General features: G+C 47.8%; 1 protein-coding gene across 1 annotated transcript in view; it reads right to left on the bottom strand.

Moving 5' to 3' along the window:
* The window catches only part of LOC131261348 (uncharacterized), a 105,995-nt gene that overhangs the window by 20,609 nt on the left and 62,015 nt on the right, over window positions 1–23,371 (bottom strand). The gene's annotated exons all lie outside the window — the stretch shown is intronic.

Genomic DNA, 23,371 nt, shown 5'->3' with positions numbered 1-23,371 from the left:
TAAACGGGAAATAAACGCGCCCGCTCGGCAAATAGCGCGTTCTCATGCGCGAATAATTTTCACCCTCCCTGAATTTGTCCACATGTGGCAAGACGAATAGCAGGGGATGGGTGGATGTGTGGGTGTGCTTGCGCCCATTTTTCACCCATTTCTTCACGCTTTGAGACAATTTAGTTCACGCGTGTGGCGCGTAACGCATACTCGGCGGGTTGGCAACCGCCATCAATCTTTTCGCAAAATGGTGTATGAAAGTGTCCCGCACCATCGCCCTCCTAACCACCCTCACCCCCGTAGAAGGGGGCGGCATCGTTATGCTAACCGAGTTTGCGTGCGGTAATCGTGGGCCGCGGAAGTGTTATTGTTGCCGGAAGTTGCTCCGTCGGTTGCGTGACGATGAATGAAGACAAACTTTCGAATAATTCTTCCCACTGCGGGAAGGGCGAACGACCGGTTGGGGGCGGTTTGAATGATGGAAACATTCAATATCTAGATCGATCGTCAACGGCTGAATGTTCTTTTATCCCTCGTGGAATGGAGCACTCAAAAACCGCCACCCCTTGGCGCTTAATGGAGACGCATGGTGGTTGACGGATAATGACCGCGGATGGATGGATTGTTTTCCGTCTGTCTGGCGGCCATTTATCAGCGATATTATCAAGGGGAAGTGGAAGCAAAAATTTAGAGAGTGGCTGCTTGTGCTGCTGAGTCATGTCTGGCCAAAAAATATTACTGACCGTCGGGGTGGAAAATCGGCTATAGTGGAATTTTTATTTACCATCGAAACTAGATATTAAGGACTATGGTATAGGTTATTTTGGTCCATTTTAAAGAAAAAAATTCAATGAATAAAAAATAAAAACATGAACAAACATTGTTTCACGCCATTTGGAAAGTACACAAAATGAAGTGAAAGCCAATCGATTGAAGTTGATATTTTTATCGTTCTTCGGGACAGTGCAGATAACAACTTTACTAGGTGCCCTTAAAACTCACCCATCCCGCACTCAACCAAATCGAACCACTTTAGCAAGGGGTTGCTTGGTGGAAAATTCCAAGAAATTGCCATTAGTCCGTTTTATGTACCGCCGCTTACGCAGCAAATAAAACCCTCATCAAGGCGACGGGGCACATCGAGTGGTCCCTTATAACCTTCGTTTGCCGCTGTCAACGAACTGATTATTTGCCGTCGGCGCAAAGGCGCTAGGCTCCGTTCGAAGCGACGAACGAACACGAATCCCTCGCCTGCTCCTCGGTGCAGTCGGTGGCGCGTTTATTAGCGAGCGCCCCGAATTGAATCCGTCCAATTGAGGCGGGTGTTAATTGTTTTATTAACGCACCGGCGAAACGAAACCACCAGCGCAGATTTTCCAGTGTGAGATTTTTCTTCTCCTCCTCCAAAACGTTGTCTGCTGGCTGATGCGGTGGGAGTTTACTTCGAGCGAATGTCGTATCTGGGTTTCCATCTGGTTTTTTGTTTTCTGTTTTCCCAAACCACGCTACAACGTTCGCCAAAAACCCGGGCCCGGACTTCATGGTGTGCGATTTTTGGGTAATTTAATTTTAAACCAGCGGTTGGAAGGAAATAAAATGTAGAATGTCTCGTTTATGTACGACGAGACGTGGCGTGGCCGTGTATGGCGTGAAAAATGCGCCCAGTAAGTGGCTCGTTCACATGCTCTGGAAGACGAGGCAGTGTTCGGTGGTGCCGTGTGAGGCTGGTTTGTGTCGTTTCGTCGCGATACCAAGAACCAGAGAAGAGCATTACCGTTTCGGCCATCGTCGTTTGCCGGTTCTAAGTATGTTTTCCAACGGCCGCCAGACGCCGAGACTAAGCTGTATCGTTCTGAAGTGAAAAGCAAACAACAATCACACCGCTACTGCTGTTGCTGATGATGATGATGATGATGACGATCACGATCAGCGGGAGTTCGGTGGTTGGCATTGTACTGGCGTTTTTTCTTTTTTATTTTTCATTCTCCGTTTGAACGAAACTGAAGACGATAGCGTTGGCAATATTTCCGAAACGAAACCGCGGCGGAAACACGAGGGTGCCATGAGAGTGGATCACCATTTATGTTGCAACCATAAACGACAGCACCAAACGAACGAACCTTGCCATCTCCGGAGTCCGTTTCATAATCCGGAAAAGTAAATTTTTCCCCCCGAAATGCGAACGATGTGAGCGCCGTGTTTGGATTCATCGTTACGACCCGGTGTCTTTGGGATGATGGTGGTTGTTTTTCTTATATTTATTTCGTCTCGAGCCAAGCCAAGACGGTCTCCACAAAGACAACAAGCACGGTTACGGAAGGAATTTCGGGTGACGATCCTCTTGCGGTAGCATCAGGTTTTTCACCCTCTACTTTTCCTCGGCGGGGCAGTGATGATCCGAAGAGAAATCTAAAATAATACCACAACCTCTGTAGAGCCGTGTCTCGCGGGCTCTCCGAAGACAAGGTCAATGGTCCAGGGTGAAGGGAAGGGTGTGTAAAAGTTGTTGACCACCGGGCTCGTTATTCTTTATTTTATAGCCCTCGGTCTGCCTGTTCCAACTGAAAGCCGTCCCCACGAAATGGTTTCCATTCGCATTACTTTATTTATTTTACAATTATCCCCTCCACCAACGCGGGTAATGGTTTTCCCGGTGGTCCATTTGTTTACGGTGCGAAAAAAAAAATGCGAACTTTTCACATTCGAAGTTCATCGTCGAGTGAGATGCTTTCTGGTGCCCGAAATGACCGACGCAACAAACGAACGTCAACCATTAGGCAGCATTTAATGTGCGCCCGATGGTGGAAAAAGATTAACTCCCGGCGCTCGTGATAATGATTTGTGTAGTTGGATCAAAGTGGAGTAGCTTTCGGCATCGGATCGCATTTGGTAAGATTTATAGGCCCCGGGCCCCGGGAATCATCTCCGCTCGCTAAATCGGCCCCTTTTCGGAAGGATCATTTTCCCCACTTCACCGGAACCGAGAATTGAATCTTTCGTTCCGAAAGGAGGGGGGAGGAAAAGGAACTACTTTCCATGGTGCTTTCCCTGCTGGAAAGGATAATACCCCGGACAAATCTCTAGTGGAATCTCTTCCCAATTTTCCCGTCTTCTTTTGCTCATGGTATCCGCACTTTCCCTTACGCACACTAGTGAGGTTGTTCGCTTCCGTTTACGAGCAGGAGATATATATTGATTTTTACTTAATTTTGAAGGATCCATCGGGAATGTAGTGGCCACTTTAGTGCCGTTTAGGGGGCAAGCTCCAGCCGACGGGAAGCTACCACCGATCCACCGACCCGAGGGTGAATGCAAACTAAACAAACATAATGACCATTAAGTAGGGACTGGTGGAGTATTTTCTTTTGATGTAGTACCTCGACCGGTTACGCTCCAGGTCTATTTTCGTCAAGAGAGGAAAGCGTTCGGTTTCCGCACGGCAACGGGGACGGGAGTGGTTCTGCCTGCTGTCGAGTTGCGTTTCGGTCGATTTGTACAATTTGTTTTCCGTTCGGCTCGTTCCGTTTTATTTGCCTCCCTCCTCACCCCACCTTCTTTTTCTGACCCTTGTCTCACAGGGAAACACTTTTCCGAAGAGGCACCATTACCGGGAGGAGGGTGTGCAAAGGATTTGCGGATCCGGGGGGGTTTTTTGGGGGTTTTGTTGTTGTTGTAAGGATAATTCCCGCTTCGTCCTAGTTTTTTCTCCCGGCCCCGTTCTAATGGCATCATGCATCACTCGATTGGTGAGCAACCGGGTTTGGCCTCAATGACAGTAAGCGCGGGTGGAAGGGGAGAGGAAAGCGGGTGTGGCAAGCCAACCGGGACAGTCCCGAGAAAAGTTGGCAACATGGCCGATCCTTCCCAGTAATTAACTCATCAATTATTAACGCGCACAAAAAGGGAACGAATCGGAACCTGTGGAGGTGGAAGCAAGCCACTCCAGCTGCAAACGGATAGGACAAACTGCCATACCCTCGTCCGTAGCTGGTCGGAATGCCATCCTTCCTTCCTTCAGCTCAATCGATTGAATGCGTGTGAGCCGACACTCGGAGCTGGCAAAGTGTAGCATGGGAGGGAAAATGGATGAACGATGGATTGTACGCTGAAAGTGATCGAGTTTAGCCGTAATGAAAATTGACGAATGGATGATTGATGGGGCAACGCATTGTTCTTGGCGCGGTGTCCTGCGTTGCCAGCGGAACGGAGCGGAAAACTGCCCATCGATCCATCGAGCATCGATCGGTCTTTAAGTGCGCTTTTCGTACAGTTCCTCAGAATTTCCTAACTTACTTCCAAAAGATGCCGGAGAGAGCATTTACAGCTTTTGAAGACATAAATAATCCACCAGGAATATTGCGGGTGTGTGTGTTTGTGGGGGGCCCGAGTTTTCCAGCTAGGGTTTATTTCAGATGAAGCAAGTACTTAACCTTCCGTTAGGGCAGCCATAAACCTCCAATCTGGCCGTCAAACAGGCAAAAGGAACGGTTTGTATTTTCCCGTTTTTCCCGAGCAAAACTGCGCTAAAGAAGGCTTAACGAACCGGTAGGTACACATTTTACAGCCACCGATCTTCCGCTCATTACAATGCCGTCGCAGAGAAAAACCCCATTCGGTGGCGTCCAAGTTTTCCCCCACTTTTTTCCTCAGCCTCCCATCCTCCAAAAAACGGATGGAAAGGCAAATACGAAAGGCCGTCGCGCAAAAGTGCGCAACTTTTTCGGCCATGCACATAAACATGGGCCGGCGTGCCCGTGCCCAAAACATGCTTAATCTCTTCCCGGCAGGCAACACGCGGCACACGCACACGCTGATCGTAAAGTGCATAAATTTATGTTGACCCAGCCGCCGGGGTTTGGGTCGCCATTTTTAAGCCGCACGGGGAAGGAATGGCGGTCGGTCCACGTTGCGTGCGGGGCAAGGAATGCGGCCCATAAAGTTCCGGAAAGTGAGCTCAGTTGTGCTGCTTCGTTTGTGCTCGGAAAATGGTTGGCCGGTACCGGTTGCGCTTGGGTTGTCAACCGGGTTTTTCTTTTCTTTTTCCGTGGAATAAAGTTATGTTCGTTTCGCGTGCGATTCTGTGCACACATACATACACACACACACCGCTTTCTAATCGATTTTGAATTTAAAAAGTAGCGATTATTAGTTTCCATTCGTTCTCCCAAAAAAGGCAACGGCTTGTCGTGGAGAGGAAAACGGTAAGATTAGCTTTGCAGAGTTGGAAGAGGCAAACGGACACGTTCGTACTGCAGGGATTTTTCACCGTCTTGTTACCGACGCTTTTATGTGGAGCTGAAAAAAAGCGTCGTTAGAAGCGCTTAAACCACTGCCGAAGGTGTTGGAACTCGTTTGAATTCCTACCAAACGACTTTGCACATTCTCCTCGGTCAAGACAGCGAAGCCGTTATCTTCTCCAAAACACGGATGACGCTCCAAGAAGGGACGAATGATTGATTGCATTGCTCGAAGCGGGGTGTATTAAAAGGTTTGATCTATTTTCCGATTCATCAACTCTCTTCTGCAATCTTATTAGTAGAGGTTATTCGCAGAAAATGAGTTTAAAACTATTAAAAATATTACAAAACAGCTGCAAAGAAGAGCGAATAAAATTAAAGCATGAAAGGCTTTTGGAACATTGGGAATAATTTCACTTGCAAAAAAGGCGAGCAACACAATCCTAACAACGTACATGGCAGATATTAATCCTAAGTAAAACACGGCCCACCTAGGCGTAAGTAGCTGTCCTTTGCAGACTTTATGCTTAACTTTATTATCCTGGTCGTACGGTCGAACGATAATCCTTCTCCGAACGAAGCAAGGCGACAAAAAAAAAGCAAAACCAAACAAAACTTGTGCACAATAAAAAACCGGCAACGGTTGTTGGTCTTTTTGCTTTTTCGTCAAGCCAAGTGGTAAATATTTAATCCGGCCTTAATTCCATCCCTCCGCGAAGAGTAATCGTCGCTGGGTTTTACCTGATTTTAATGGGAATTTTCCTTTTTGATTCTGTTTAGATCATCAAACTGTGACTGTGACTAAAAATGGTGGATGCGGTCAATTAAATTAAGCTGGAAGGTCAAGAAATCCTTTCCCTAGGCAGAATGATTTACTATCCACTTTTGGAACAGATCTTTTTTTCGAATTTCCTTCAAGTAGAACGACAAAAATAACAACGTTTTACAGTGATTAATGAATAAAATTTCAAAGGAAAACAAAACCGGTACGCCAACGTTAGCGTGAAGATCTGGCTTTCGAGCGGATTTATTTTGAATTTTAATGCTTTCAGCGGTGAGCCCAGGAAATCCGGTACAAAGTACGCTGATTTTAATGAATAAACCAGCAATTTTCTGTAGAAAATGTCCGCAACAAACCGCTTACAATTTAAATCGGGCCCGATTATGAACCGCAAGTCGTTGAATCAAGTCCATTCGAACGTGCTAGAGCTAGCGGTGCCCGAAATTTTCACTGGCGCACCGGGAACACCGGGCTGTAAATCGGAGATTTTCACTCGTTACCGCCGGGAGTAGCGTCGTTTTCCATTTATCGCTGCTGGCCATATCGTCCCGGTTGAAGCTAACCGTTAGCTTCGTTGCGCTTTCGCTCGGTTAGGATAAATTTACATATCAAATTTAAACAAACATCGGCAAATGCACACAACTACGGGGGGAGGTGGGTGGCAATCGGGAAAATGGACCAAAAACCCCACCCCAGGCCCCCCTCTCGGTTTTCTGGTGTAGCTTCATTTAACGACGAGCTACGTTCATTTACGTTCGAGGATGGAGGGAAGAAAAAACATGCTTGTCTACCGGAAATGGTCTAAATGGGCAAAGTTCCGGTATTTATATTTCCTCGTACACCTCATTCCACGCGTTTAAGGCAGGAAGTGTCGTAAGAAACCCATTTTGCTTTCATCCTGGTTAATTTTTTTCGCACGGCTGACCGTAACCGATGTTTATCGGACGCCACTGCAACGGGAAGCCGGGTCGATTGTAAAGGTTTTGTTTTCTAATTTTCTTATTCAAATGCCTAGTTACTGAGCATCAAAATGAAAATCCCCTACAGATCGTAAGGGAGAAAGTTCTCGGCTCGCCGCAACAGCCAGAAGGTGTCTGCGCACCGATACTCCCGATCGATAACGGGAAGGGAATGTACTTGGCCGTAAAACCGGGAAATTTAAAGGCCCGCTTAGGAACAATTTGAAAATTGTTTCCCTTGAAATTGGACAGCGAGATTCTGCCGATTTTGTTGTTGGTACTGTTGTTGTGTTTTCAGCAAAAGAAATATCAAAAGAATATCGCTACTCGGGCAGGATCGATGGAAAAGTTTATCAGAGGGAGGTAAACATTGACTGAATTGGAAACCGCCATCGCAAACAGCGCACCCGGCTAGCCGCACTTTTCGCGAACAGAATGGAATAAAAAATAAGACGCACCAAAAAATAAAAAAGAAGGAAGAGCAATTTTAACATCGACAACTTTTCACCATCCGCTGCGGAAGTTGCGGCACCGTCTCATGTCAGGCGGCTCGCGGAAAAGGAAATTGGATTCCGAAACTTCATCAAATGAGTTCATATTGAAGTTAAGCATCAATCATAATTAGCTCCGGCGTTGGATGATAAGCAAGGGGCGAGGAAGGACGAGCAGAAGGTGGTAAAACCTCCGTTGGTTCTGGGAAGAAAAATTAAAAGCGTAGCTTTAACATTTTCTTATCTTAGCGTTGGTTTTGCTGGTGGGATGGTTTTCCCCGGCCAAAGGAAACGGCTGTGAGTTTCTCATCAGCATGGGCAAATAAATATGTTCCGTCCTATCCGTTGGCGCGCGACTATAAATAATAATCCTTCCATTTTTGCACGGGTGAAGGAACCGGTGTGAGGTGAAAATTAAATTTTCCTCCATATCACAACCGAACAAATTGTTTCATATTTTTCCCTGCTGCTGGATGGTGTCTACGGGACGGAACATTCTGCTAGCATGGCAAGCTCTGCGTGAGCCGAGATTGGATTTCGAGGAAGAAAAACCTTCCGCCTGGTTTACCCAAGACTCTCTGCCGTTTGTCAGGCACGTTTCCTACAGTCCATCGCCGCACGGGGCGGGGACGACTTGCGCTCGCTACGGTTAGACAAATAAAGTTTAATAGCAAAGATATGTTTAATCCAACGGTGCGAATTAATTATAACGCTGTTGAGCGGCCGGGACGAAGGTACAACCCAAAGGTATGAGAGGCCGGATGGGTTTGCTTTCATCTCATCCGAGGCCCACCATCGGTCGTTGGGATGGAGTTAAAACAGCTGCCAACGCCGTTGGCTCCAATAAACGTGCCCAAGATGGTGTGTGGCATGGTGCTCGGAAAACTCGACCCGCCTGCGTTAAGACTGATCCCGGTGGAAACACTCCTTCTCGAAGCGAATGGTTCTGCTCAACCGTAGTTCTGTGTGCGTAGTTGTGTTCGGGTCGGGTAGGAGGCGATGTTGATGAATTTAACCGCACAACCGAGCAGACGAGGCTCCAACGTTGGCGACCGCGACGGTTGCGGTTTTTTGCCGAAATTGGGCAATGCTTTGATTATGATGATGAAGATGATGGTAATGGAATTTAGTCACCACCACCGAATGGATACCTGCGGGGGGGGGGGGGGGGGGGGGGGGGTGTGTGCATGGTAGTGACATGGGGTAGGTCGTTGTCATGACCCTCTTAGTTTTCCAGGCAAACCCAAAAACCGGTTTCAGAAGGCCACTTATGGCGGGGAACCCTTAAATGAACTGAAAGTTTCAAAGCTGGAGCCAAAACGACCCCGGAATGTTTCGCCTCCGCTTCGGCAACTCGAGCCTCGACCCCGTGGGATGCTATTTCCAAGACACCGATATCGACCAAAGATCCATCAAGCGCACCTGCACCGATGGCAACGACCCCCGGGCGCAATTGCAAAATCGAAACGGAAAACTTCGCCACGAGTTTCAACGTTACTTATAGTGACGCCGTGGTGTAACAGTTTCCAGTCCCCAGTGGGTGGTGCACTTGTTGCCTCAGTCAGCAGCCAGGTACCCGACCCTTACTTGGGGGTACTTTTGTGGGTGGAACACGCCACCAAGCACGAACGCCGTAATGGAAATTCCATCCGATTCGTGAAATCTTTTCCGCGGGTCTCCCGATCGTCGGGAAAAGTAGGGCGATACTGAAGCGCTGATTAGTGACGGGTTGGCGTGTTGTCCCAGGGAGTCGTGTCGCCATCCGGACCCCGGCGAACGATAATCAAAATAGGGCGGATATTAAAATTGACTCCCGCGGTGGCATTACTTCGGTCCCATCCTCCTCCTCGTCGTCGTTGATTTATTGCCAACCTTACTTTGGGTTGCCGCAGGTGTTGAGGGCTCTTTGGTGCCGAGCCGAGAGCCGGCGCGAGTCAACGTGTTGTATTTTCACGTGTTTCCAGTGTTGTGGACGAGGAACGAAACCGTTTATTAGTGGGGGGGAAGGGAAAAATACCCATTTCCGGTGTGCATGTTTGCAGCTAATACTTTTCGGACAAAGAAGCTCGACTTGGTTTGGCGACTTTGTTTGATATCGTTCGCTTGAAAATCACTTCCAAACAAACCCTTTCTCTCCCTCTTTTTCTCTCTCTCTCTCCTTTGAAAGAGCTCCTTTGAACACTCCATCCAGGAACCTAAGAATGCAATTATGAAGCAAACATTCTACCGCAGTTGAGGTTGGGATTATGAAACAGGGGTTTTCCCGGCCCCCTCTGTCGACCTTTTCCATAGCGAGCTTAAGATGGGGTTAAGAAAATAATTGTACTTTCCCTGGCATGCGAACCGGCAGCCACCGCCGTGATGCCGTGCGGGACTTTAGGAATCCGCAGGATAATAATCAACAGTTTGCCTGCCGGCCTGCCTGCAGCTGCTTTGCTTAAGGTCCTGGTGCAATACGCTTGTTCGGCGCCAACCGTTCGGCGCCAAACGGAGCAACAAGGGCTGCAGTGTAGCCACACATGTAGGACATCATGCGGTTAAGGAAATCGGTTAGTTTGTAGAGCAAATGTGTGTTTAACGAAGTTTTGTTTTGGTTTTGTTTTGTAAGCGGTGTTTGATTGGGGGTTTTATTGCCGCAAAACTTTTTCGAACCCCTTTCGTTTACTTTTATCATCACGAAAGTGGTGTGAGGATATGATCTTTAAAAATGGATAAAATGTTGAAGTGATTTTCCTCTTCGTCAATATGTGCAGCTGATAAAACAAATCATAAACAAACAAGGCAACTCAAAAGCTTAAAGATACACTGATCTACTATTCCACCGAAACTTAATGATATTACAACGCCGACGAAGAAGAGTTCATCCGGTCCACTCTTCTAGAGGACCCACTTAAGCGGGTCGGTTATTGTCGTAGTCAAAAATGAAAAGATGTTTCCTCCTCGTCCATTTTCTTTCCCCCCACCCCTCGATCAAACAGGACACTTCCAAGCGTTCGACAGCTGGTCTGGCAGATGTGGAAAACGGCAAAATCAATATCGGCCCCAGTCTGTCTTATCGTTTCGGCCAGTGAATGTCTCTTCGGTCCCTTCGATGGCATGCTCACTGGAGAAAGCTGGCCGACTCGGAAGCCGTGCCAACACTATGCATCGGTCCGTTTGCTGAAACGGAATTTTCTTTGCCCATCTTTCACCCGATTCGATGCGGGACTTGGGCGCACGGTTTGAATGTCCTTTTTCCGGATTTCAATTCCCAAAAGGAGACGGTGGACACCGTGCGATACTAATTCGGTAGGCGCTTTGGCGATGTCCCCCCGGGTATGTTGCTTAACTAAGAAGCAATTACCGGAACGTACGGGCGAACCGAAAGGACCGTGTCGCCGAAAAAGCGCTCACTGGCGAGCAATTTTACTAATTACGAAAGCATCAGCTTTGCGACGGGAAAGCCCTGCGACTTCCGGCTGTCCATGGAGCAGTGAGCAGACACGAACACAATCGAACGACGTGAAGGAACGCTAAGGCAGTAGAGCAGGTTAAAGTGCGAAACGATCCAAACGAAAGGGAAAGAGTTAGCCCAGCGGACGTGGCCGAAAACCCGACGGCCGTTTCGGCGGGTTCGGCGCGATCTTCTCGGAAAAGCCCCCCGTCTCGAGGCCAGTTTTCCTGCTCGCCCAAAGGACAACAAATGACCGCGTCGAAGGGCAGCGAACAAAATAAGCTCCCCCCGTGGAGTGGTGTTGGGAGGCAGCGAGTGGGGTCCAAGGTACGGGTCCGAAGTGAAAAGTTTATTATCACTAATACTGCTTTTATTTACCTCCCTTCCGCACCCCCCAGTACTCCCATCGAACCCTTTGGTCGAGGTCGGAACGGCCGGGATCCTTGCCGGGAATTAAACGGGCAGAATAAATAAAGGACGGGGATTTAATTCTATTTGCCCAAAACATCCGGTTGGAGGTCCATTGTCTTTCCCTTTTCGTTCGTCCCTCCCCCCTCTCTTTCCCCGCCCTTTCCATTTGGCCGCATCCCGTTTTGTCCATTCCTTTTTTTATGTTGTTGATAAAAATCAAATCTTTCCCCTGTTTTTCAGCCGTCCGTCGGCTGTTTTTCCCACCTTCATTCGGTGTTTTTTTCACGAGTTCACCAATCCACGAGGAAATGTATGGTACATGTGATGGAAAATCTCTCTCCCCGCCCTGTTGCAAAATCTCACACTTATTATTACGGTCACGAACGTTTATTGCAATTCGGACGGGCCGACGTTGGTGGTGGTTTTTAATTGGCAAACATAATCGGCTTTTTTCCAGTGTGATGTTCATCCTTCATTACGTCCCCCCGCCGCCGTGCGTGTGTGAGGGGAAGGAGTTTATGGTTTGAGTGTGTAATAAATGATGACAGATTGGTGGCATATTTACGAGCTTTGGCACATCGACAAAACAAGCGCTCAAAGCGACACAACTCCGGCCCGTCGGAGGGAAGAAGGGATTGTAAGTCAAACCGGCTTACGCTGCGGGAAAGGGGGCAGGGGGTGGGTCACAATTTATAACAGATGCTCAGTAAATAGTGAATCCGCTTCACACTGACCTCGTTTCCGCAATGGGCTCCGCAAAGTAAGCCGAATCTCGTAATGAGCGACATTTAAGTGTGGGAAATTAATGACCAACAATTGAATCGCTTTTGGAAACGCTTCCGACGTTGGCTGCGGTTCCGGGGGAATCGACCGCAACAAGGTCAACCGGGACGGGCATTAAATCCGTTCATGAAAGCACTATTTGGCATAGTCGCTGTTGTGGAGTGGGCAATGATGTTGAATAATTATTTCGGGCAGTTCAAAATCAATCGAGTGGGAAGTGGGTGACAGTTCGCATAAAATAATAGCCATTGGAATCGAAACACAAATTGACCGATGGAATAATAAAGGGGGATTTTATATATTGGGAGTGATGAAGATGAGTCACAGGCTGCTTATAAAATTTTGATCGTTTTAACTATGCACTGAAAATGAACAAAAACCAGCACACAATTCTTGTTGGGTTTTTGTTTTCAATCAACCGTACTTTTCACTGCAGACACATTTTCACAATCACTGTTAGCACTTTTGCACGCTTTTCTCTATTTTAAACTCGTACTTTTCCACTTGTCGCCGTTGGCACTTTTCCACAGTTGGATCATCCGCGCTGAATCAAAATGAGTTTCGTTTCGGTTCATGTTTTAAACATTTACATCCTCTCAAACTATCGTTGCACTACCGTTTTTTTTTTGTATCAAATACTTCGGCCACCCTATTTTTTTACAACTGAAATTTGAATTATGTTCCACTTACACCAGCTCATGTTAAATTTTGCCTCATCACCACTCGAATGAAAGTTGATTAAGTGTAATTGAAATTGTGCTTCTCTTGCCAGATTTTCCCTTCGCTTGTCGTTTTGTGACGTTCCTTCCTTTTTCCCACCACTACTGTGTGTGTGTGTGTGTGTGTGTGCTACTCCTGTTATCGTTCACGTTCGGTGAATCGTCCCCGGAAGGCTCCGGGAACAGATGGTTTCCGTTTCGTTTCGTTCACACTCGTGCCCCGTTCGGTGGTTTTGCCCGGCTCAGCTCACTGTAAGATATAACACCAAGCAAAACGTCGTCCGGTGTACGCAGTACGAGCTTGCTGTTCTACTTACAGCCAGCCGGGCTGGGTCGGTTTTGGGGCCCCGCTTCAGAGTTTTGTTTTTCTCGCTTCACTTGAACCGGCACTGCACCGTACACTTCACTTCACTTTTATCACCACACACCAGCAGCAGCGTTCGGTCCTTCGAGGAGGTCGTTTGGTTTCACCGGGGTTGGAAAACTTTTCTCGTGTCCGTTCGTGTGTTCGGGTACAAATTTGTTCATCGGTAAGTGGGAAAGAACACACAGGGAAAAAAGGCGAACACTTCCATCTCTCATCACATATCCTTCCGTATGGGTTATGGAGGTGAAATTCGGAAAGATAATTACGGCTCCATGCGACGCGGGAAATGAGGGTCCTCGTAAGGGACGCTTGCTCCGAGAAACCGGCCAACGGGTATCTGCCGGACCGCACCGGGGCTTTAAGAGATGGAGATGAAAAACCGCAGAAAGGATTCCGACCGGTACCTTTCGTTTGCCCGGAGGGAGAAATAAAATGGGGGAAAGTTTTCCCCAGGCCCTGTTAGCCTAGGCTTTACATGCCGACAAAGGCTCACAAAAACCGACCGGTCATCTATTCATCCCTCGCGACGCCACACGAGACACCCGTCACTCTCCGCTCATTAGGAAAAACCTCGATCCTCGATGGGGGGGAAAACTTTGTCACCAACCGTTTCCACCCGCCCCACACGAAGGGTGTGCTCGTCGTGCGGTTTTAAAACCCGGCTTCTTTTGATGCCGAAATGAACATCGGACCCCGGACCGGAGGCACACATTAAGATCCACCCGCTTGGAGGGTCACTCTGGAAGCGGCACAGATTTTCGGCAGAGAAACTCCGCCCGATGAGGGTTTCGGTTTGTGAGAAGCGCCTCGGAAGTGATGTGAAAAGTTTCGTCGGCGGTTTGTGATTTTATTCGCCATGCAAAGCAGGGAGGCTCGGGATGGGATGGGATGGTGTCCAGCTGCAAAACCAGATCCGAGAAAATTGTCCTGCTAAGAAATTGGCAAAAGTTTTCCCTCTCCAACCACAGGGTTTGGAGAAAGACACACCTCCGGATTAGGACCGGGTAGAATTATTATACAAAACTACATTATCCTTCCGAGTTGCTGAGACGTAGTAAACCTTTAACACTGTGCCCTATATATTCACGCCAGAGCAACCTCTTTGCCGGATGGTTGTGGCCGATTCAATTGCATTCTAACGCGGTGCCTTGTTTGCCAAGTGTCTCACGGATGAGTTACTGACGCCCCGAACGAGGCACAGACCACTTCGCACTTTCCGTTCCGGCGGACCGCCATTGAAGTCATAAATCCACTCTCGATAAATCAAACAAACTAGCTCCGGCCACCGCATCGTTCCGCGTTTCGCGATGCACGATAGTCACGCGCTCCATTTCGAGGCGGAATTGGAATGTTGCATCGTTGTTAAATCGTCCACTGGCCACCACCTTCCTTGCCGGGTGAAAAGCGGCCCACTTTCTTGGATGGCACCAGTATCGATTCTGGCCTGTGTGAGTGTGGGTGTGTATGGTACAGCAATAGTTTTATTCGCGCTTCACGGAAGTGCATGATTTACGACCTCGCAACCACCGTGCAACCGATGGACATGTCCTTCACTGCGCACCCCCGCACACACACACATTCAAATGCATTCCTTGTAGAGGGGCGCGGTTGCCATCGGTTAGTGGACGGAACTGTGCGGTTGTAAGGTACTTCGGTTTTGTGAACCTGGCGAATGTCACACCCTCGGTTTAGGCTCTTGTCAATAATATCCCTCCCAGCAGGAGCTTCCGGTGGGAGCGGTAAGGACGGGGAGAATAGGCCACCGCACAATCGAACCTCCCCCCCCTTCTACCGCCCACCATCGGGGCTGAAATTTCTCAAGATTTCCAGCATCGGTTGCGGTTGGGCGCGTTTTACGAGTTTACGTTCACCGTTCGACGTGAGGTTGACGTTGTCATGGGCCGCAAATGGGCGGAACGGAGTAAAACGGGTGGGTGGGCGGGGGGAGGATCTCGTGTGACCCAGATAAAGGCACACGGTACACAATTTGAATACGGAATGCCGAAACCACGAAATCATTCGGCATTCGGGATGGGTTTAAAATATGCATAAAACCGGAAACTGGAAACCGAAACCGAAACACGAAGACCACGGGGTCGCCCGAACCGGGAACGGGGTCCTGAGACGTGTGACATGCCATTCGAAGAAACGGAGGGCAGAAAGGGGGGAGGGAAGGGGGGGGGGGATGAGAGCGAAGGGGGGATACGAATCGGTTTACATGCGTTTGGAATTTATGGGAACTAAATCGTTTCCTTTATGGCTTTAACCCTCCGACTGGGAAAGTGTGCACGTACGAGCATGTGTGTGTGTGATGGAGAAAATTATTTTCCAATAAATTGAATAAAACATTCCACTGCCGACTTTCGATAGTTTGAAGGCCGTTTGATGAGCCGTGTCGTAACTGAGGTTTTCGGGAAAATCCGTCGAAAATGGTTTCAGCCTCGGATTTAGTATGAGCGACGTTTTATTATTTAAGCGCAGTGTGAGAAACAGAGCGAATGGCAAGTGTAGCAAGTAGTAAAATGAGCGGTGTCACTGTGCCATTGAATGTTTATAGCTGTTTAACGTCTTTTCTTAGGGTAATTAAACGCGATTAGTGGGTTTATATGACCTGGATTCCTGTAAACGAAATTGAAAGATACTGCTTTCTAAGTAGTATTGCAGATATGCAGAGCTGAAGTTTAAGACATAAGACAACAAGATAAAGTCAACATTAAAAGCTGACATTTTGAAGCATTTTTCAATGATCTGAGGGTGTGCTTTAACGAATTCGAATTTTTATTCGCAGTTGTATTTTCATTTCAAACTTAAAACTCACAATTTTTTTGTGACCACAAAATTGAAAAACTAACCAAGTGGATGTTTTACCAAGCGGCTGCCTATATTGAAAACAGAAAACAACCAAAGTCAGCACACTGCAATCTGCCGACCCAATCTTGTATCGCTTGTTTTTCAAAACCACATTCACAAGTGCTTCACTGGGCAAAAAAAAAAGTCGAGAGTCATTTTACGGCATAAAACCAACGGAGCATGCAAGCTGTCGCAAACCGACGACCCGATGGTTCGATGGTCCTAGTGCGAAAGAAGCCGAAACTTCGGCCTCTGCCAACGTCGGGCGGTTTAGAAATTCGAGGCGACTCTTGACACCGATAGTGTAGGAAACTTGCACCGATTGACATTTTCTTTCTTACGCCACAGCAATTCGGTACAAGCCCACTTGGGAAAACTAAAAACAAAAAAGAAACAACCATGTGCCATGTTTAAGCGGCATGCAGAAAGCTGAGAAGAGAATGAATTTCTTCCCGCCCCCGATCGGTTGACATTTTCCAGATGCTTTGAACAGAAATATGCCACTCGTTGTTTCATTTAACAAGCCTAAGATGTGTCGCAGTGTAAGCTGAAGAAGGAGGCAAACACCCTCGATGTACCATTTTCGTGGGAAAACAAAACCGGGTTTTGTTGCGGATGAAGACGGATGGTTTGTGTACCGTGTTGAGCGCAGGGCGATCATCAATTCTTAGAGCTGGAGGAAGCCCCTGGTACTGCCTCGGAGAGGATTTCATTCTGCGGGATTGATCCGCGTAAGTTCCCAGATCCCATCGGGAGCCGGACCATTAACTCTTTTGCTTGAGCAAACTTTGATGACTGGTTGGATCGGCGATGCGACTCGCCCGAGATGAAGTCATCGACAGAGATTGAACGTTCGTTCGGCCGCTTACAGGCAGAACAAACGTCGGGAAACCAACCCCCCCCCCCCCCCTCCCAAGCCACGTTTGCTTTTGGTTGGCGAAGAGGACGAGAAGATCCATCATTTAATTGGACCCAGGCGTAGGATGCGTGTTTGTCCTTGCCTTGTGACTCATGCGACGGCCCGGGGATGCCATATGATAGTGAAAAGGGGCCTTTAACTGGTCCAAGCGAGGAAGAAAGAAAGATAGAAAGAAAGCAAGAAATAGGAAGTGGAAAAGTGAGCACATCCTTGCAGGCGTGCGGAAATGATGGCCACAGTTAGTTGATTAAAACAGTGTACTACCGGTCGGGCATGGCCGGTGACGAGGTCTCCAAGGAGACAAATGGCAAACCGGGTGAACGTTTACAGCAAACGCGACGGAACTTTCGGTCCTTGGGCTGCATCAGGGATCTTTTTGTGTGGGTCGGTCGAAAAGAAAACAACAATCAAACAAAACAAACGGAAAAAACGATTGCGCACACATCGGGAGAGGCTGCTGCGTCGTGGACCAGGATGCGTAGGTAGGTGATACGGATTGATGTGGCAAATCTGGCCGAACTCGACCGGAAATTAACATCCCTCAAGACCCATCCGGGCGCTCGGGACAAAACGGACCGGGCCGGAATGGGGGGGGGGGGGGGGGGGGGGGAGGAAAGCGCGGGAAGAAACGAATCATGAGCGCAACAAAACAAACCACCCCCCGGGAGTCACTCGGGCACAAGGAAAACATGGACCATCATTATTCGCTCGCTGGGGTTCGGGTTTTGTTTGGGCTTTGTGCTCCCTGGTTCGCAACCCCCCTCCCCGCTTCTCTTCTCGCCCCTTGGTGGGCCACGTGTTCGGGAATGATTTTTCCATCAATTTGCTACTTTACCAGTGGATGCTGGGGAGGGGCGGGGGGGTGCACATGGTGCGCTCCAAGGGAGTTGGAAGAAATCAAATAATTTTCCTCGAAAATTGCACCATTTTCGCAGCGATGATGTTAATAGATGTGGGCGGGTGGCGGAAAGTGTGCGGAGTGACCTCCTGTTGCGCCATTGTGTGTGGCACGAAACGTGTTTGGATTTGTTAAGGGAAAACATTTGGATGCATTAGAAAAAGAGCAAGGGAGAGGGAGAGGGAGAGCGAAATGAAATGAAGTTGTGTTGGAGGAAGATTTTGACTTCTGTTTCGTTGGCGCACAAAAAAAAAAAAACGGAAGCTAAAAAATCTTCGAACGAATTCCACCGCTCGGAAAATGTGGATCTTTTTCTGCGTTGGAAGTTCTGCGAACCATTTTGATTCTTTTTACTTTTCTGAGCTAAAAAGGAAAAATCTTGGATTAAAGTTTCTTGTCCGCTTCCTTTGCCGGAATGCCCGGAATAATCGAAACATTTTTCTGCTCCTTAATGTGCGCGGCACGCCGTACGGAAGGTGCGGGTGGACCAGGGGGGGTTGATGGCCGTCCGAATAATGGACGAATGACATGTTCGTGCGGGGAATGCCTTACGTGGGATAACGTTTCGGTTTTTCCCGACCCCACTCATTGGTGGAATGTAAGGGCGAGGGAAACAACTTTTGTTTGCCGCTCAACGAGCTCGACCGTTTTCCCACCCAGTCCGTCCCAACCGTTCTACTCCTGCCCTCTCTCCCCTCCTGGCGCGATTGCTATCTTTCCTTTTCACTGCATGCCTTTATCTCGTGCTTGTTGTCGTTTCCACAAGTTGCAGCGTTCGAAGCATAAGGTTCATATCTCGGGACACCGCGGTGGAAAAGTTAAATCATAAATTTCTGCTTCGAGTGGAATTGTTTGCATTTCCTTTCCAGGCGTTCAGGGGAGGCGAAATTTGAGATTGTATTTTTTCCGGATCATTTTCGTATCCATTTGCAGCTGTTTTCTTATCCATTTTCCATCTCACATCAATTTGGCATCCAGATGTTGATCAAAACGACCTCGCCCACACAAACCCCACCCACCCGCTGGTGGTCCACCGCATTGAGGAAAAAGAAACAGGAAAAAGGACTTTCCGTTGGAGTAGGAAGAAGGTAGGGACGGTGGAAAGGAAGGGGGAAATGAAGAAAGGCTAAGATAAAAATAAATAAAACCCTCATGAATCCTGTGGGTATTTTATGGTGGGATTCTGATAGAAGTCAGGTGTGGGGAAAGAAAAACTGCGGGAAAACCCAAGCCAAAGTATAGATTTTGTGAATGAAAAAATCCCAAGTTTTTCTTCATCCGATTTACATGGTCCCTGAGGCGCACAGTGGCTCATCGGACGGTCGTTCGGTTTGAGGTTGTGTAGAAAATTATATTTGTTATATTGAGTTGCAGTTTAATAGACATAAATGAGTGTCGGTGTTCATTTTCAAACAATACTCCTGTCCTTGTTCCGCTTGATTGTCTTTGACAGCATTGTCTTTATAATGTAAAGAGCGGTTAGATTAATATCGACAAGATCATTTGGCATAGTTTGTCGTATTTAAAAATAAATAAATAACTCAGTCTAAATGAATAATGTCTTCTACATATACATTGTATAAAATAAACATCATTAATGATATCGTAGTGCCAGCCACGATGCTTTCAGATTGAAATTAACTTTTGTATTTTATATATATTATAAAAGACCCGAGTAAATAAACAGTGCGACAAGAGAGATACTTATAATTTCCACTGTCTCAAAAAATAAGTACACTTCTTTATCGAAATTTATCCTTTTAGACACCAACCGAACCACTGTGTGGCGAGCCAATGCTGGAGATAATGGACGGTGAAAATGTGCAAATTAGGATGTAAAAATTGAAATTTTTCCTGCAAAATAACCGGGAGGGGGGCAAAGAAAAACAAAACACACGCGTACGCGGCGAAAGGAACGAACGGAGAAGAAACTGGCATTAGAAATATTTTTTCTCCAAACAACCGAAAAAAACATACACGCGGTTTCGTGGTACCGTGGGAAAAGAAAAGCTGCGTCCGGATGTTTTCCATATTAACCACTGCCCGTGAAGTGTTGTTGGAAGGAGAAGGAAAAATGTGATTTTATTTCAGTTCTATTTGTGGTTTTTTATTACTTTCCCGCGGAAAAGCTGGTTACTGACTAGTCGGTCTGTAGGGCTTTATTTTATCTCGTGTTTTCCGCGTGCTCTTCCTTGCATTCACTCCACCTGCTGCAGGATGCTTTGTTTGTTGGTTGGAATTTACGTTACGTGAAATTTTCCCTTTACCCGTCAGCTGATAGTAACATTTCGGTGGCAGTATGGAAAAATGGCAATCAAAGTCGATTGTGCCCGCTGTTAACTCTTACGCTGGTAACCGATGGCAAACAAACAAACGGCATTATTGGTTTCGACCGGCGAAAAAACAAAACGATAGAAATTAAATTACCACCAATAGCGAATGCAGCAAGCAACCCATCTCATATGCGAGTGAACAATCCGATTGGAAGACAAAAAGAAAAACCTGTGGGTCGTTTTAAACACGCCGCGTGCCCGAATAAATATGGCATGTAGCGAGCATAAATATACATTCCCATGCTAATGTGCGTTCCGCGATGGGGTGCGCTATTGTGTGGCAACTGTTGCCAGCTATGATTGTAGCGTGCAAAAGTGTAACAATCGGGACATTTTGCGGTGGCCCTGTTGACACGTTGGTAGCGTTCTTTTTTCCATTTTCCATCGACGTACACAAAAAAAAAACAGGAAACTAACATGCTTGTATGATTCACCGAGAAGGGAAATGTTATTCCGTTTATTACAAAGGGAGCATTCAAATGAAGCATGGTTTTTTGTTGGCCCGAGCGAGCATAGCATTCGATGGAACAACATGACAAACAAACAACCATCTATTGATTCCGGGTGGTACGATTCCGGCACTGTCATAGGCACGGTTTGTGGTTTCGCCATAAATCAACAACCGTCAACGAGTCATCAGTCAGTTTCCCTTTGGAGAGGAACCGAGACGGGAGTGTGTCAATGTGTCCCCCAGTGGTGATCTACTCGGCAGATTATATTTTCACTCATAGGAGAAATATTGGCCTATTGGAATTTTTATTTCATTTTATTGTTTGCTTGGTGGTGTTGTTGTTGGTGGGGTGGAACGGGGGAGCATAGCAAGAGCATATGGTACCAAAACAGCCCTGGGACATCTCGGACAACATCTTCACATCCCCGAGGTCAACGAGAAACGACGGGTGTAGCATCCGAAACGGGAAGTGTTTTCTCTTATGTCATCTTTATGCAAATATAAATACCCCAATGAAAAACTGTAAGTCACGACCACTTGTAAATGGCGCCTCCTTATGGGCCCCATGAAACGGTGGCAGCGCAGTTAAAAGAAGCGCCCATTTGTGTTCGCCTCCTTGGGAGCCACGCTGGAATGATAATGCAGACGGGTCCTTCCGGATTATTCATGCCCTGGGTCGTCGGTGGAGGGAAGCGGGTAGGAGGTGGGCAAATTCCATCGAGACCTAAACGGTCCTTCGACGGTAGCCTGCCTTGCGATGAGCGTAGACAACCGGCCCATCAAACCATCAACGGTTGACCGCATCGGTCCTCCGGGAAACCGCACGAGCGACCGGGCGCCTCCATTCGAAGGAATTTTCCAACCCCACGGTACGTGGTTGGTCAAAGTTCGAGATGAATCGATTTGCATTTTGCTGGCCGGTTGATATGCCACTTGTCAGTTTGAGTTGTCAGGGTGGCTCCGGAGGTTATGCGAGATCCATCCGTCTTGACCTTCTTGAGAAGAGGGGTGCGTGAGGATGATGAAACCCGCACGCGCCATTATGCATAAGATAGCCCTTTCTTCCTTGGGGGGTTTTCTCGGGAAGTGGATCTTCCCAGGCGGCCCCTTCTAGTTTACAGGCAGATGCAAAGAGCGGGCGGACAGTTGAGATGCTGTCATCGGACTTCAGCCAGCAAACTGACAGCCGTGTGCAGCCAACCAAGTGACCGCGCGGTCGGAAAATTAATCGCTTGCTAGTCTCGGCAGGATGGTTTTTAACATTCTCGTCCATGCCTCGAGGATGGGAAATTTGATCCACCAAGGAATTGAGCTTCAAAACGTAGGCGTGATCGATCCGGTCCGGGATAGAGCTGTCTTCGAGTGCTGTGGAGGGAAAGTCGAGCGAAAACCATTACCAACCTGTAACGAGAGGAAAACAGATGGAAATCAAAACGTTAAACATATGATTCCAATCGGCACGGAAAGGGGATGATATGTTCGCCGTACGTGAGAGGAAAGAAAACGAGCAACCGGTTCAATAAAACAAGCTGGTAATTTGTCTAATGACCACCATTTGGCCGACGGTGGCGAGAGTGGAATTGGGAAAAGCTATCGGTCGAAGCAATAAAAATACATCAAACGCATGCTCCCGTACTTCCCGCTTCCCGTTGATTGGTGCTCGTACATTTACATACAGCCAGTGTTTTTTTTTTTCGGGTGCTTCTATACCGTTCCGAACCCGAATGCGAATAAAGTGAAACGGAATCCAATTTTCCTCCCGGCCCCACCCCACCCCCAAGGCCAGCACGTGTGCCTGCAAGGTATGCAATCTTTTCGCATTACGAAGATAAAGTTAATGCCATTATCGGCGTTTCCGTTGTTGGGCTAGCGCGATGGGTTTTCTTTCCCAGTCCTCGTGTTATCTGGACGTTGGACCGAGCTACAAACTTTTCACCACCCGTGTGGCGAGTTTGGTGGAAAGAGCGAGCAAGTGAGCCATGTCACTATAGCAAAAAAAAGGTAACAAAATAAAATAGCAGGGCAGAGGGGCCGGCCTCTGAAGCGCGCACGATATGGCAAACATACGATACACTCACACCTACTGCGTGGATGACATCACCGTCATTATCAAAACCATCATCATCATCATCATCATCTATGTGATCAGTGATGGCCTCGGTTCGAGCGAGGGCAGGCGTAACAAATCGAGATAAAATCTGCCTCACTGAGCATCCTCATTGCCATTTGACTTTGTTTTTTTTCCTTCTCCTTTTGCGTTATGTTCGGATGCATAAGTTCCATGGGCTCCGTGACGGGGTAGATGGAGCTGGTTGTGCGTGCCTTGTTTGCATGCTATGTGCGAATGACGGCGAGCAATGGCGCCACGCACTACCTCGTATGTGGGAGTGGTACGCGTCCCGGCAACCCCGGGGCGGTTTCCGTACGTGCGTGATCTCGATATAATAAATGAAATCGAGTTAAAATTGCATACCAACAGGCGCCAGGGTGAAAGGATCCGTACGCGCTCGTGCCCGGCTGCCCGAGAGGCTGCAGAGTAAGTTTTGCACTGACGGGCTGGTAAACGAATGGGAACGAAGGGGGGGAGGCATCGCCAACGACCGCAGGCGCCAGTGACTTTTTTTCCATTTGTTTTTCTTCAACATTTTCCAGCACGGCAAAAACAAAGTCACTTGTCGGGTTGGAGGCAACGTGCTCTCACATGTGCAAGGTGGCGAAGAAAATCCACCCACCGCTGCGTCTCTGTGT

This window comes from Anopheles coustani, chromosome 3 (genome assembly GCF_943734705.1).
Source record: "Anopheles coustani chromosome 3, idAnoCousDA_361_x.2, whole genome shotgun sequence".
NCBI lineage: Eukaryota > Metazoa > Arthropoda > Insecta > Diptera > Culicidae > Anopheles > Anopheles coustani.
This window is presented reverse-complemented; position numbering and strand designations above follow the sequence as displayed.